At 44.6% G+C, this 13,989-nt stretch overlaps 1 protein-coding gene across 10 annotated transcripts in view; it reads right to left on the reverse strand.

Annotated features, from left to right (window-relative positions):
• ARVCF (ARVCF delta catenin family member) overlaps positions 1–13,989 on the reverse strand; it is a 444,466-nt gene that overhangs the window by 342,632 nt on the left and 87,845 nt on the right. Inside the window, exon 1 of one of the 10 annotated variants that reach the window (XM_078849004.1) lies at positions 7,176–7,198. The exons of the other annotated variants lie outside the window; for them this stretch is intronic. The gene's annotated coding sequence lies outside the window, so the exon portion shown is untranslated. Of the gene's footprint in view, positions 1–7,175; positions 7,199–13,989 lie in introns of those variants that run through there. 10 annotated transcript variants of the gene reach the window in all.

The raw sequence follows: 13,989 nt of genomic DNA on the forward strand, positions 1-13,989 counted from the left end.
ATTTGCAACAGTAGAGAGGTTTTAGTGTTCTCAGACAAAGACTGGCTAGAATTTGAACTAAATTACCTTAATCAAGACATGCTGAAGAGTATGTTCTTAAATCATTTTATGACAGGCCAATTCTCTTTTAAAGTAAGATTTTTTTTAAAGCATATTTGTTCAGCAAGCCTTGGGAGAATGATTTTGATCACCCAATAACTAAGATAACTGGGAAACGTCATTAATGCTTATTACCCGTCTACAGTCAGACATAGGTAGAACAATGATGATGGCTCATAGTGCTGTTGTGGCTCACTGCACGCATTCTCAAAGCGCTTCAAATGGTGGTTATATTTGAGAGTCGCAAGGTGACACCGATCCTTTAAGAGGGAAGAGGCCAGTGCACCTGTGAATCGTCAGTTGATCCCAACTGGGCTTAAAAGAGGGCACCCGGGCCCTTGAGTGGTGAAAGACCTGGGGAGTTAGAACTGCCTGAGAAAGAGGCGGACAGACAGGGGCAGGTGAGAGCTGCCTCAGGAAGAAAGGAGAGACCTAGGCAGCAGATGCAGAGGAGAGCTGGTACAGAGAGCCATTGGTAACAGCAAAAGGTTGTTGGTGAGGACTTGCCAGAGCTGTGGAACCCCTGCCAAGTTACAGGAAAGCTCATGCAGAGGCCCTTAAAAAGAAGGGGAAGAATCAGCCTGGTTAGGAGAAACTGAGCTCAAAACAGGAGGGTGAATCCCAGGAGCAAAGGTAGGGTTCACAGGAAAGAAGGCCTGGGTGAGTGGAATACTGTGGGACGCTCCCTTTGCAGAAGACCTGAGTGAAAGGCTGCAGAAAGCCAAGCCCAGAACAAGGGGTTGGTCTTGGAGCGATGTTCCCTGAGCAGGCTTAGGACTTGGAGGCAGGTAGCCTGGCTGAAAGGAACACGGGAGCAAGTTCTGTTGCTCAAAGACCTGACTTGGGGATACAAGAGAAGACTTGTGGGAGAGAAGCATGTCCTCGAACTTTCAGGCCTGGAGACCAGAGCTAAAGGAAATGTGACTGAGTGGTTAATTATATTCAGGTGTGGGACCTGGGAATGGTGACCTTTGAAAGGGATTGAAGAGCTGCTGTGCTGTAATCCTGTTTTACTTTGGGGATTTGAAATGAACTGTTTTTACTATGAGGGATCTGTGGACTATGGCACTTTAGATTAATTAATAGGTTTGAATATGCTGCTAAGAGACAATATTCCTGTATAATGGTGAATTCCAAAGGGATACCGAGGCAGGCTCACCAGTTGCGCCATGGCCTTCCATAAGAGGGCGCCCCAGTGGGGGCCGCCTTGTTACACTTAATTTTACAGCCTGGGAAAATGACACACAGAGTTAAATAGCACATAATAAATCAACGGCAAAGCCTTAAATAGAACCCCGCAGGTTTCCTGGCTCCCAATTCTTTGTTTTATCAGTTGGACCTTGCTGCCTCTCTGGTAACTGAATATACAGGATAGAGTGATTGCTGCCTGTTAATAAAAATTTACAATATATTGCTTAAAACCATATGATCAAGTGGGTGTATTAAACTGCACATCTCTGCTGGCTATTTTCTGATTAAATATGTTATACTTACCTACTGTATTGTAAGTGTTGGTATGCAGTCTATGATTTCTGCAATAAAAAGTCTATTTAAGTGAAATACCATTTTTCTAATCATTTATTGCACACCTGAAGTGTATCATCTACAGCAATGTTTACTATTTATCGACAAAAAACAAGGCATCTTATCTTTGGCTCAATAGATAACTTATTTTGATAACCTTGTAAAACTACACTTTTCCTTAACCATGCTGTTAACAGACTATATTGTTAAAGATTTCAGCTACAACTGGGTATATCAGAGGCTCATATACAGGTTTACATAGAATTATCAGAACTTTCTCCTCTATTTCAACGTTTTAGGGTAAATTATGAGTTTAGGAAGCTTTGAGAAACCATGAAACTAAAAATTAATCCATTTTAAATAACCTTAATCTGTCAGAGGTAAACATTGTCAAAATTCTTTTTTATCTAAAAATGTCTCTTTCATATTCCCATGGTACTATACATACATACAGAAACTATGATATCAGTTGTATGATAATCTGATATTAATATTCATGGGATTCCTCACTTTTATGTTCCAATGATAGTGCCTTGAAGACTGACGGAGTAAAAGACATAGGTATCTTGAATAAAACCTTCCCTGGAGGCAGGATTAATTACTATAACTTAATGTTGGGTACTATAGTTGTCTGCCATACCCCACCAAGAGACTTGGTCCCTACGCTGAGGATTTTACATTCAATGGGCACAAACACTTAATTCTAGGCACTGTACTTACTACTGTGAATGATCCCCATTGGAATTGGGGACTACTTTAGATACATGATATGATTAAGTGAAATGAGCAGACAGAAGGAAGGAAGGCTTACACCAGTGGTCGGCAACCTGCAGCCCATCAGGGTAATCTGACTGCGGACCACAAGACATTTTGCTGACATTCACTGTCCACGGTCATGGGCCCCCGCAGCTCCCAGTGGCTGCGAATCACTGCTCCCCACCACGGGAGCTGTGGGAAGCAGTGCGGGTTGCTAAAAGCCTTAAATTGTAGCCAAAGCCTTAGCCAAGTACCGCCTCTCAGGCACTACTTTCGTGTAAGACAGGAGAGAGGTGTCAAAGGATCTCCTTTGGTGCTATTCAGAGGGGTTGGATGAGGATATTTTCTCTTTACTTGGAATAATCAAGGTATAAGAACCAGTGCTTCAACCCAGTAGTGCTCCAGTGGTGGGAACTACACATATTACTGTCGCACAAAAGGACAAACAACTTACTGGTTTGGGTTGAAGGGTAGAACGATTTCTGATCTGCGATTTCCTTCAAGGTTTCATCACATCATACCTCCACTGAACACAAACCCTTGTAAGGTAATGCCCCAAGGCCAAAAGCAGTGAATCCAGACCTATGTTGTTTAAGGCCTTTATTACCATTCCCACAGTGACTCATCATTCTCTTCACCCACCCCACTTGTGCAAGTGTCTTTTCATGGCTCAGCAGCTGCATTATAGCACATCCCTGAAATCAAGGGCACAAAGAGTCCCCATTGACTTATGTCCTTTGAACAACCCCAACGCTGTTTTGTTTCCATATTATCTACTCTCAAGTTTAATTTATAAAGAAATTAATGATGTTTCAGCCCCCAGCATCTATCCTAGCTAAACTGAACAGCAGCCGCCAGTATTCTTGCTTTGGAAACAAAAACAACTTGTTTCTTTTTCCATGTACCTTCAGAGTATCTTTTGCTCTAATTATATATGTGTGAGTAATGTCAAAGTGCTAAATTCACTTTTAGATTGAGAAATGAAGTACTCTGGCCCAGATCCAGCAAAGCACTTAAGTGTGTGCTTAAATCCCATTCAAGTTGCAGGGACTAATGCTTGTGCTTAAAGTTAGACACATGCTTTGCTGAATCAAGGCCTCAAAAGTCAGGTAATACAATAAGAGACAAGGTGGGAGAGGTAATATCTTTCATTGGACCAACTTCTCCCTCAATGGTAAGACAAACTTCAACCCTAACTATGCTGTCTTGATGCTATTACTTACGATACAGTCCCCCCTAGTATCTGTATAAATTGCCTTTTATTACACTTTGTATTGACTAACAAACTAGAATTTCTTATACTACTTTATATACTGTAGGTGAAAATACATGCAATTTTCAGTTTTAGCTTAGCTTTCAAGCCTTGATGAGATCTACAAAACAAGTCAAATTTCAATAAAATTCTCAGGATGGTATATAGTCATAAACCAGTCCCTCCTCTCCAACAAAACCACTCCCACCCCAATCACCTTACTCCCTAGTGCATATCTAGGCCTCTTAACTAATCATACATAATGCGTACTACCGAGCTATCTTCCTCCCCACTTATCCAGTGCAAGCAACTATCATTTTTTTAACATGGTTTAAATGCTGGTTCCAGTGGGTAATAATCCTATGGCAGCAGTACTACTGGTGGAATAATGGCACACAACTGCCCCAACACTGGGTGCGCTTATGGTGGCTCCAGTCCTAGCAGTTAGTTGCTTCCTCTGTAAGGGAACAGAAGAGACTTGTCTAACGCATGACTAGAACCCTCCTGGAAATTCTTTAGGACTCTTCATCTGGCTTCTGCTCATTGCCACTAATCTCTGCTGGTTTCCAATCAGACAATCAGTAGCCCAGTAAATCCATTGCATGGCCCCAAAACCTAGTTGTCCACTGAAATCAGCTGAAAGATTTCAGTTGGAATTTCCAGTAGCATACTTATGCCGGGCTGCACATAATTAATAATTCTGCCCAGCTAAGAAAAATACGGGTCACTTAGCCAAACCAAGATGCTTTCAGCCTCAAGCACACTGGCATTCTGCCCCAAAGGGCCTCAAAAATGCCAAATGGAATTTAATAATTTTGAATTAAATTCCACAAAAAAATAGCAAATACTGTCTCTCCCTTCATACTTTATCAAAATACTACTGCTTAGCAAATGGGAGCAGTTTCCTTCAAGTGAGCGCAACCGTATTAGCCTTAGTAATGCTATTTAACACATCCCTCTCCTGAACGGGGCAAAGAAAAATCACACTTTTTCCTATTCCCTGGTTTGTGAAACTTTGAGAAACCTAAAACTCTAATAAGACAAAAGAACACTAAGTTCTTTTTTTGTAGCCTCACATTTAAATATGATACATAAATTATGATTAGACTAAGAATTTAAATTTGCACCCTGAGATAACACGCAGAATCATTTAATTAGACAATCTAAACACATACGACACGTGGCAGTGCAGCATATGGGATTACACAGGCATTCTCAGTCTGGACATGGTCCAGTAATAGTAGACCAAGGATTACATTTTACATGGACACCAGATTTTTATTTGTATCTGCAACGGACTTCTGAAGAACCTCCACTTTTTATTTCTTTCCGCACTTTAGGTGTCTTAAAATAATCCGGACTAAATTGCTAATTAAATTTAATCTATAACAGTGGTGGGCAACCTGCGACCCGTGGACCACATGTGACCCATCAGGGTAATCTGATTGCGGGCCATGAGACATATTGCTGACATGGACCATCAGCAGGCACAGCCCCCTGCAGCTCCCATTGGCTGCGGTTCACCATTCCCAGACAATGGGAGCTGTGGGAAGCGGCGGGAGGCAAGGACGTGGTGGCCGCCGCTTCCCACAGCTCCCATTCGTCGGGAACAGTGAACCGTGCCTACGGATGATCAATGTCAGCAAAATGTCTCGTGGCCCGCAATCAGTTTACCCTGATGGGCCGCAGGTTGCCCACCACTGTTCCATAACCTCAGATATAAAAGTTTAAAAAATACTTTCTGTATTTGGTTGTTTGTGACCAGAAGTAGCTTTTTGACTATATAGTCAAAAGATAAGTATGTACAAAATTAGTTATTCCAATATAATCCACTAACCAGTCAACTCAGTCCTTGCAATTTATGGACCTGACTTTTTTTTTTTAATTGTGCCTGCATAGTATATGCAACTGTGTTACTCCTGAGGGCATTCTGCACCAAAAAATTAAAAATTCTGCTTGCAATATTTTAAAATTCTGCAAGTTTTATTTGTCAATAAATAAATGTGGAGGCTCCACCATGGCACTGGCTACACAAAGGTGGGAGATCACCCAGCAGCCTCCCCACCTCCAGGATGCAGACTCAGCGGTGAGGCGCCTGACGCTGACACAGCACAAGGCCTGGGCCTGCCCCAAAAACACCCTGGGGCCCTGCCCCTCTGCACAAGGTGCACCAGGCGTGGGGCAGGCAGGCTCAACCAGACAGGATCCAAGTGTGAAGGGGCTCAGTGTGGGGGGATCCAGGTGTGGGGTGAGAGGGTTCTGTGTGGGACAATCTGGGTGCAGGCAGCTCAGTAGGGGGGTCTAGGTGTGGGGGATCTGGATGCACAGAGGCTTGTTGGGGGGTGGGTTTCCAGGTGTAGGGGCAATGGAACTCTGCAGGTGCTTCCAGGTGAAGGTGGTTGGAGCTCAGAGGAGAGATCTGGGTCTGGGGGTCTTAGTGAGGGACTCTGGGTGCTGAGGGAGTGGGGCTTGGTGGGGGTCTGGGTGCAGCTAGTTGAGGGTCAGTGGCATGGGTGTCTGGATGTGGGGGCTCAGAGTGATGCAGGGGGGTGGGGCTCATCAGGGTGGGGGTTTGAGTGCAGAGAGCTCAGTGGGTGTGGTCTAGGGTGCGGTCTAGGGTGCAGGGGTGGGGGTCCAAAGGCAGAGGGTCTGGGTGCAGGGGGTCTCCAGATGCAGGAGTTGAGGTTCAGTGGGGTGGGGTTCAGGTATGGAGGGCTGTGGGGTTCTGGGTGTACAGGGTGAATCTTGACAGGGGTGTCTGGGTATGGAAGGTCTGGATGCATGGGGGTTGGATGGATGGGGAAACCTCCTCATACAGTGATCCCTTCCCCCTGCAGCTGAAGAGTGATAGGGGCAGGAAGCAGGGGAGGATGCTGAGCTTCCTGCAGCTGGGGGAGGTTTCTGGGGGAGGGTCTGACACAGTCCCAGCTACTCCTTGCAGGGGAAGAGGAAGTCCTGTCCTCTTCTGCCTCCAGCTGAGCCAGGACTAGCAGCTAATCTGGCTCAGGGTAGGAGCCACTGGCTGGGATGTCCCAACCCCACGGTGATTTACCTCTCCGCCAGCTGTTCTGGGTGCCTGAAACAATGTACCTGTGCTGCTAGGGAGTGGTCTGTGACTGATCTTGCAGCTTCCCTTTGCTTCCCTGTCATAAAGTCATTTTTCTGCGGGGAAGCAAAGAAATCTGTAGGGGACATGAATTCTGCGCATGCTCAGTGGTGCAGAATTCCCCCAGGAATACTGTGTGTGCCTTATTTGAAATAATCATTATTATGCTCATGAGCACATCAGGTAAATTAATAAATAAATGGCCCGTTATGTATGTATTTGCATAAACACTTTATCTGAGTTGCAAATGCAATTGTAGTACTGTAGCTATATACACTTATACAATATTTTTGAATGCACAATTGCATGCCTCACATTTGAAAATCCTACTTTATTGTTCACGATTCCGCTTTTATTCTGCTAGATTATACCCTTTTAAAAAACATACCTTTCTTTTAAACACTCGTATTAACTTTTAAGAACAGTATCTCTCCTTACCTTTCCCTTTGTCATCTTCACCCTCTGATGTCTCATTTAAACTAATCTGAATCGTTTGTCTGCAAAACATACACTGTAGGGTAACAATATATCTAATAGAAGACTCATTATTCAAAGTAAATTCATAATATAAAATTACTTTTGAATGGCTGTAAACTCTCTAATCCAGGAAGGATTACTTTAGGAAAGAAGTTGGCATAAATGATGATAGTGTAAAATTCCAAATTAAAAAAATTAAAACATATTGCTCTCTTGGTAATGAAAATAATTATTGGAGTATTAAACATTAGTGAACTTAATTTTTCTGTATCTGATTGCAATCTGTACAGTTACCAAGCATGTGTTCATAAAAATCTTAAATTAATACAAGCGTTTTCTAAAATTATATATTTGATTACATACAAAAATAGTTAAGATAAAGTTATTTGCATTGCAAAGTCAAGCACTATAAAGTTAGGAAATGCCAAAACTACTGTGACTCATTTACTCCTAATTCTAATTTACTCATTGTGTGTCTACAATGAATGAAGCAGCAGTCAAAGGTGAAAATAGCATGTGACGACATTAGTCCCTTCTGGCCTTAGAATCTATTAAATACTGTAATGTAATTAAATATTATCATATGCACAAGGAGACAGAATTAAGGTTGCCAGACATTTACAGCTGCCTGTGCATTTCCTAACTTTCAAGTTAATGACTTTGCAACCTAAATCTATATAAAAAGAAAAGTCATTGATGTGTAATTTCCTAGGGGTTTTAATTTTTAAAGGAAAAAAAGGTGAAAAAAAATGGTTAAAACAATGCAACCACACCCCTATCGTGAATCATCAGTGCAGTCTGAACCCTGTGCCTTCAATATCACAACACAGCTTGAGTTACAAGACTAACTACTGTAGCAGACAGCAGGAGAAACAGTTATTCTGGAGGTGTGGATGGGCTGCTGGCACCATATGGTGGGTCCTAAGGCTGGCTGAGGGAAGCACAGTCCTTCCCAGTTCTCTTTCCTCCCCCTCCTCCTGCCCCAGATCATGCTTTCAGATAGGCTGCTGTGGGTCCATGGGTATGGTCAAGGCCAGCTATCCCAACAGTTCCCAGACATTCCCAGTGCGGTGTGTGCTACTGTGGTGACCTGGCTCTTAAGAATGTTTGTCTTCAGTTATTGTGGAGTACTGCTAAATTGCAATTGAGAGATAGGGTTGCCAACTGCCTAATCACACAAACCCAAACACCCTTGCCCTGTTCCCTTCCCCGCCCCTGCCCCGAGACCCTGCCCCTTCTCCAAGGCCCCGCCCTGTGCACTCCATCCGCCCCCCCCCCCCCCCCGTCACTCACTAGTCCCCTTTCTCACTCACTTTCGCCAGGCTGGAGCAGGGGGTTGGAGTGTGGGAGAGGGTGTGAGCTCTGGGCTGGGGCCGAGGGGTTTGGAGTGCAGGAGGGGGTCTGGCGTGCAAGCTCTGGAGGGGGCTCAGGGCTGGGGCAGGGGATTGGGGTGTGGGAGGGGTGCAGGAGGGGGTGCAGGCTCTGGGAGGGAGTTTGGGTGCGGGAGGGAGCTCAGGGCTGGGGCAGGGGGTTGGGGTGCAGGCTCCGGCCAGGAGGTGCTTACCTTGGGCGGCTCCTGGGCAGCGGCGCAGCAGGGCTAAGGCAGGCTCCCTGCCTGCCCTGGCTCCGCACCACTCCCAGAAGCGGGTCAGCACGTTCCTGCGGTCCCTAGGGGAGCAGTCAGGAGGCTCCACACACTGTCAACTCCTGCAAGCGCCAGCCCCACAGCTCCCATTGGCCACAGTTCCCGGCCAACGGGAACTGCGGAGTCGGCACGAGGTCAGTGCATGGAGACCCCCTGCACCCCACCCCTGGGGCTGCAGGGTTTTGCCGGCCACTTCCGGGAGTGGCGTGGGACCATGGCAGGCAGGGAGCCTGCCTTAGCCCCTCTGTGCCACCAGACTTTTAGCACCTAAAATCTCCCAGTTTGGCTTCAGCAGCCTCCGGGAGATAGGGCCTGATTCTGGGAGACTCTCAGAGAAACCGGGAGGCTTGGCAACCCTACAGAGATGGAGGAAATTGTGATTAACGTTCCTCTTTCGACATGAGTGATTAGTCAAAGTTCAGAGCCCTGGGAATGTTCCAGTTGGAAGCAGAAATTGATGGACACTGGTATTTTCTTTGATGCAATGTTGTTTATTTACAAAGAATGTACAAAGTCCAGTGTCTGAACATAGAAAGAATCATCAGCAGGAAACATCATCTTTTGTTCACAACCCTGAAAGCATTCTTTTCGGCCTGTATCCCTGACCCAAAAAATCTCTCCCCAGGTTTCTTCCAGGCTCAGCCACCATGCTTTCAGCTATTCCTTGCCTATCCCTCTCTCATCTGTTGTCAGTTTCTCTTTGTTCTGCCTTCTACACTATGACTGAATGCACCCCTGTATTCACACCCTGCACACCACTGTTCACATTCCTTTTGTCTTAGATGGGGGTTATGCTTACAGTTATGTTAACTAAAGGGTGAGTCCACACCTATCTTGATCCCATAATAAGGTTTTACCCAGTTCATAACTGTAGTTTATAACTAGCAAAACCTGAGCAGAATTTCAAGGTATATCTCTAGCCCCAGAGCATGCTTCCTGCTGCATTTCAAAAACCTGCTGAAAACAACAGAGGTATTAGCATTTCTTTTTAAAATGCCACAAAAATTTTAATGGAAAACATCAGGCAACCTTAAATATGGGGGTTGCTACCAGCTCCCCTTACAATGACTTTAAAAATGAGTAGCTGTTCAGTCACATGTGGAACATTATGTGCTAAATTAGTAGCAAATGAAATTCAAAACATTAAGTTCACTTTTGATATTTAACTGCACATCTCTTAAAACCTTTAATGACTACCTCTACTTCACCCTCTCTGCCTGCCTTAATCAAGTAAGCTTTTGGCTTCAATCTAATTTTCTTCATATTAGTATGCCTCCAGCTACCAAACCCCCATCCTTCAACCATTGCCTATTGTATCTGTCCTTAACTGAGGCCTCTTATTTACCACCACTGAGGCAAATTTGTCCTTGATTTAAACGTATTAAATTCATGTCTTACACCTGTGATGAATTCTACCTCCTGCTTACGTCAGTGATGAATTTGGCCCACTTAACTGATCTGTCGTTACCTTCCACATCTACATTTGTAAGTCTCCTTGTCATTGCCTCTACATCACTGTGTGTGTATGACACTGCCTTGACTCCATGAGCTCAGCCCAAGATACAGGTGATGCATATAGGTGTAAGGGGAAGTTGTTGTTTTGTTTTTTAATGACTAAAGTGTTGACTTTATTCCAATAGAAGGCACCACATCCAATTTTCAACATGGTGTGCACCCTCATAGTTCTTCTGTAGCCTTCACTCCTTATTTTACTGAATTCTAGTTACTCAATTAGAAAGCTATTTGCAGTCCCCTGCCTAAAATTACCTTAAAGGCAGCACTCACTAGAGCTACTGCCCACCTCAGTCCTCCATTACACAGGCACAGTTCTCAAAAGGAACTGTTCCGGTATAACTGAGGGCAGAATTGGGCCAAGAATCATTACGAAGTTTGGGGGAGTCATGTGCTTAAAGCTAAGTTACTCTCATCTTGATGCAATCAATAAAAAGGAACTTTTAGTGTGATGGGTTGGACCCCCCTTCTTGGATGCCACATGATGTACTGGGATTTCAGCCTGGGTTCCCTCTCTCTGCTTTGCTGAATTAAGCTATCCGGCCTCTTGCAGCGCACACGCACACACACACACACACACAAAGGTAGGGCCACACCCCACTTCAAACACAGACTGAAGTCAGCTCTGTGTGAAAGGACTCCCCCAGCACTCACGTGTACACCCCTTTTTGGGAGATAAACCCAAAATAATACCATCTTGTGCTGTATAGAAAAATCTGCACAGCGCAAGCTCATAAGAATCCACCCTCTTCCTCAATGTGAAGAGAGATGTGTACATTTCTTGCCTGCGCCCCAGTTAAAGATTGTATAAACTGGGTTTTATTATAAACAAGAAATAAGTTTATTAACTACCAAAGGTGGATTTTAAGTGAATATAAGAGATAACAGACAGAACAAAGCAGATTACTAAGCAAATGAAACCAAACATGCAAACTAAGCTAGTTTCACTAAAGAAATTTGTTACAAATAGTATTTCTCACCCTAGATATAGTTGCAGGCAGATTACAGAAAGTCTTGAAAGGCAGCTGCACTGGTCTCCCTCTTGAGACCTTAGGTATTATTACTCACAAGCTAAAAGCCCTTCCAGCTTGGGTTCAACCCTTCTCCCCTCAGTTCAGTTCTTGCTTCCAGGTCAACATTCCACACAAAGATGGACTACAAGCTGTCAGGAACAGTATCCCCGGTAATGTCCCGGCAAACCTGGTGCTGAACTTTGTGACTTTGTCCTCACCTACAACTATTTCACATTTGGGGACAATGCATACCTTCAAGTCAGCGGCACTACTATGGGTACCCGCATGGCCCCACAGTATGCCAACATTTTTATGGCTCACTTAGAACAAAGCTTCCTCAGCTCTCATCCCCTAACACCTCTACTCTACTTGTGCTACACTGATGACATCTTCATCATCTGGACCCATGAAAAAGAAGCCCTTGAGGAATTCCACCATGATTTCAACAATTTCCATCCCACCATCAACCTCAGCCTGGACCAGTCCACACAAGAGAGCCACTTCCTGGACACAACAGTGCTATTAAGCGATGGTCACATAAACACCATCCTATACTGGAAACCTATTGACCACTATACTTACCTACATGCCTCCAGCTTTCATCCAGACCACACCACATGATCCATTGTCTACAGCCAAGCTCTATGATACATCCGCATTTGCTCCAACCCCTCAGACAGAGACAAACACCTACAAGATCTCTATCAAGCGTTCTTACAACTACAATACCCAGCTTATGAAGTGAAGAAACAGATTGACAGAGCCAGAAGAGTACCCAGAAGTCACCTACTACAGGACAGGCCCAACAAAGAAAGTAACAGAATGCCATTAGCCGTCACCTTCAGCCCCCAACTAAAACTTCTCCAGCGCATCATCAAGGATCTACAAGCTATCCTGAAGGATGATCCCTCAATCTCACAGATCTTGGGAGACAGGCCAGTTCTCGCTTACAGACAGCCCCCCAACCTGAAGCAAATACTCACCAGCAACCACTCAACAAAAACACTAACCCAGGAACCTATCCTTGCAACAAAGCCCGTTGCCAACTGTGTCCACATATCTATTCAAGGGACACCATATAGTGTGGCTGATGTGATTAGGTCCTATCAGAGGCTGGTTCACCTGTACATCTACCAATGTGATATATGCCATCATGTGCCAGCAATGCCCCTCTGCCATGTGCATTGGCCAAACCGGACAGTCTCTACGCAAAAGAATAAATGGGCACAAATCAGACATCAAGAATTATAACATTCAAAAACCAGTCAGAGAACACTTCAACCTCCCTGGGCACTCAATTACCAACCTAAAAGTAGCAATTACTCAACAAAAAAAACTTCAAAAACAGACTCCAACGAGAAACTGCAGAACTGGAATTAATTTGCTAACTGGACAACATTAAATTAGGCTCGAATAAAGACTGGGAGTGGATGAGTCATTACACAAACTAAAAACTATTTCCCCATGCTAATTTTCCCCCTATTGTTACTCACACCTTCTTGTCAACTGTTTGAAATGGGCCATCCTGATTACCACTGCAAAAGTTTTTTTTCTCCTGCTGATAATAGCCCACCTTAATCGATTACTCTCGTTCAAGTTGGTATGGCAACCTCCATTTTTTCATGTTCTTTGTATATCTATCTATCTATCTATATCTTCCTACCATGTTTTCCACTGCATGCATCTGATGAAGTGGGCTTTAGCCCATGAAAGCTTGTGCTCAAATAAATTTCATAGAATCATAGAATATCAGGGTTTGAAGGGACCTCAGGAGGTCATCTAGTCCAACCCCCTGCTCAAAGTACGACCAATCCCCAACTAAATCATCCCAGACAGGGCTTTGTCAAGCCTGACCTTAAAAACTTCTAAGGAAGGAGATTCCACCACCTCCCTAGGTAACACATTCCAGTGTTTCACCACCCTCCTAGTGAAAAAGTTTTTCCTAATATCCAACCTAAACCGCCCCCACTGCAACTTGAGACCATTACTCCTCGTTCAGTCATCTGCTACCACTGAGAACAGTCTAGATCCATCCTCTTTGGAACCCCCTTTCAGGTAGTTGAAAGCAGCTATCAAATCCCCCCTCATTCTTCTCTTCCACAGACTAAACAATCCCAGTTCCCTCAGCCTCTCCTCATAAGTCATGTGTTCCAGACCCCTAATCATTTTTGTTGCCCTTCGCTGGACTCTTTCCAATTTATCCACATCCTTCTTGTAGTGTGGGGCCCAAAACTGGACACAGTACTCCAGATGAGGCCTCACCAATGTCAAACAGAGGGGAACGATCACGTCCCTCGATCTGCTGGCAATGCCCCTACTTATATAGCCCAAAATGCCATTGGCCTTCTTGGCAACAAGGGCACACTGTTGACTCATATCCAGCTTCTCGCCTACTGTAACCCCTAGGTCCTTTTCCGCAGAACTGCTGCCGAGCCATTCGGTCATTAGTCTGTAGTGGTGCATGGGATTCTTCCGTCCTAAGTGCAGGACTCTGCACTTGTCCTTGTTGAACCTCATCAGATTTCTTTTGGCCCAATCCTCCAATTTGTCTACGTCCCTCTGTATCCTATCCCTACCCTCCAGCGTATCTACCTCTCCTCCCAGT

This window comes from Lepidochelys kempii, chromosome 15 (assembly GCF_965140285.1).
Source record: "Lepidochelys kempii isolate rLepKem1 chromosome 15, rLepKem1.hap1, whole genome shotgun sequence".
In the NCBI taxonomy this organism is placed as follows: domain Eukaryota; kingdom Metazoa; phylum Chordata; order Testudines; family Cheloniidae; genus Lepidochelys; species Lepidochelys kempii.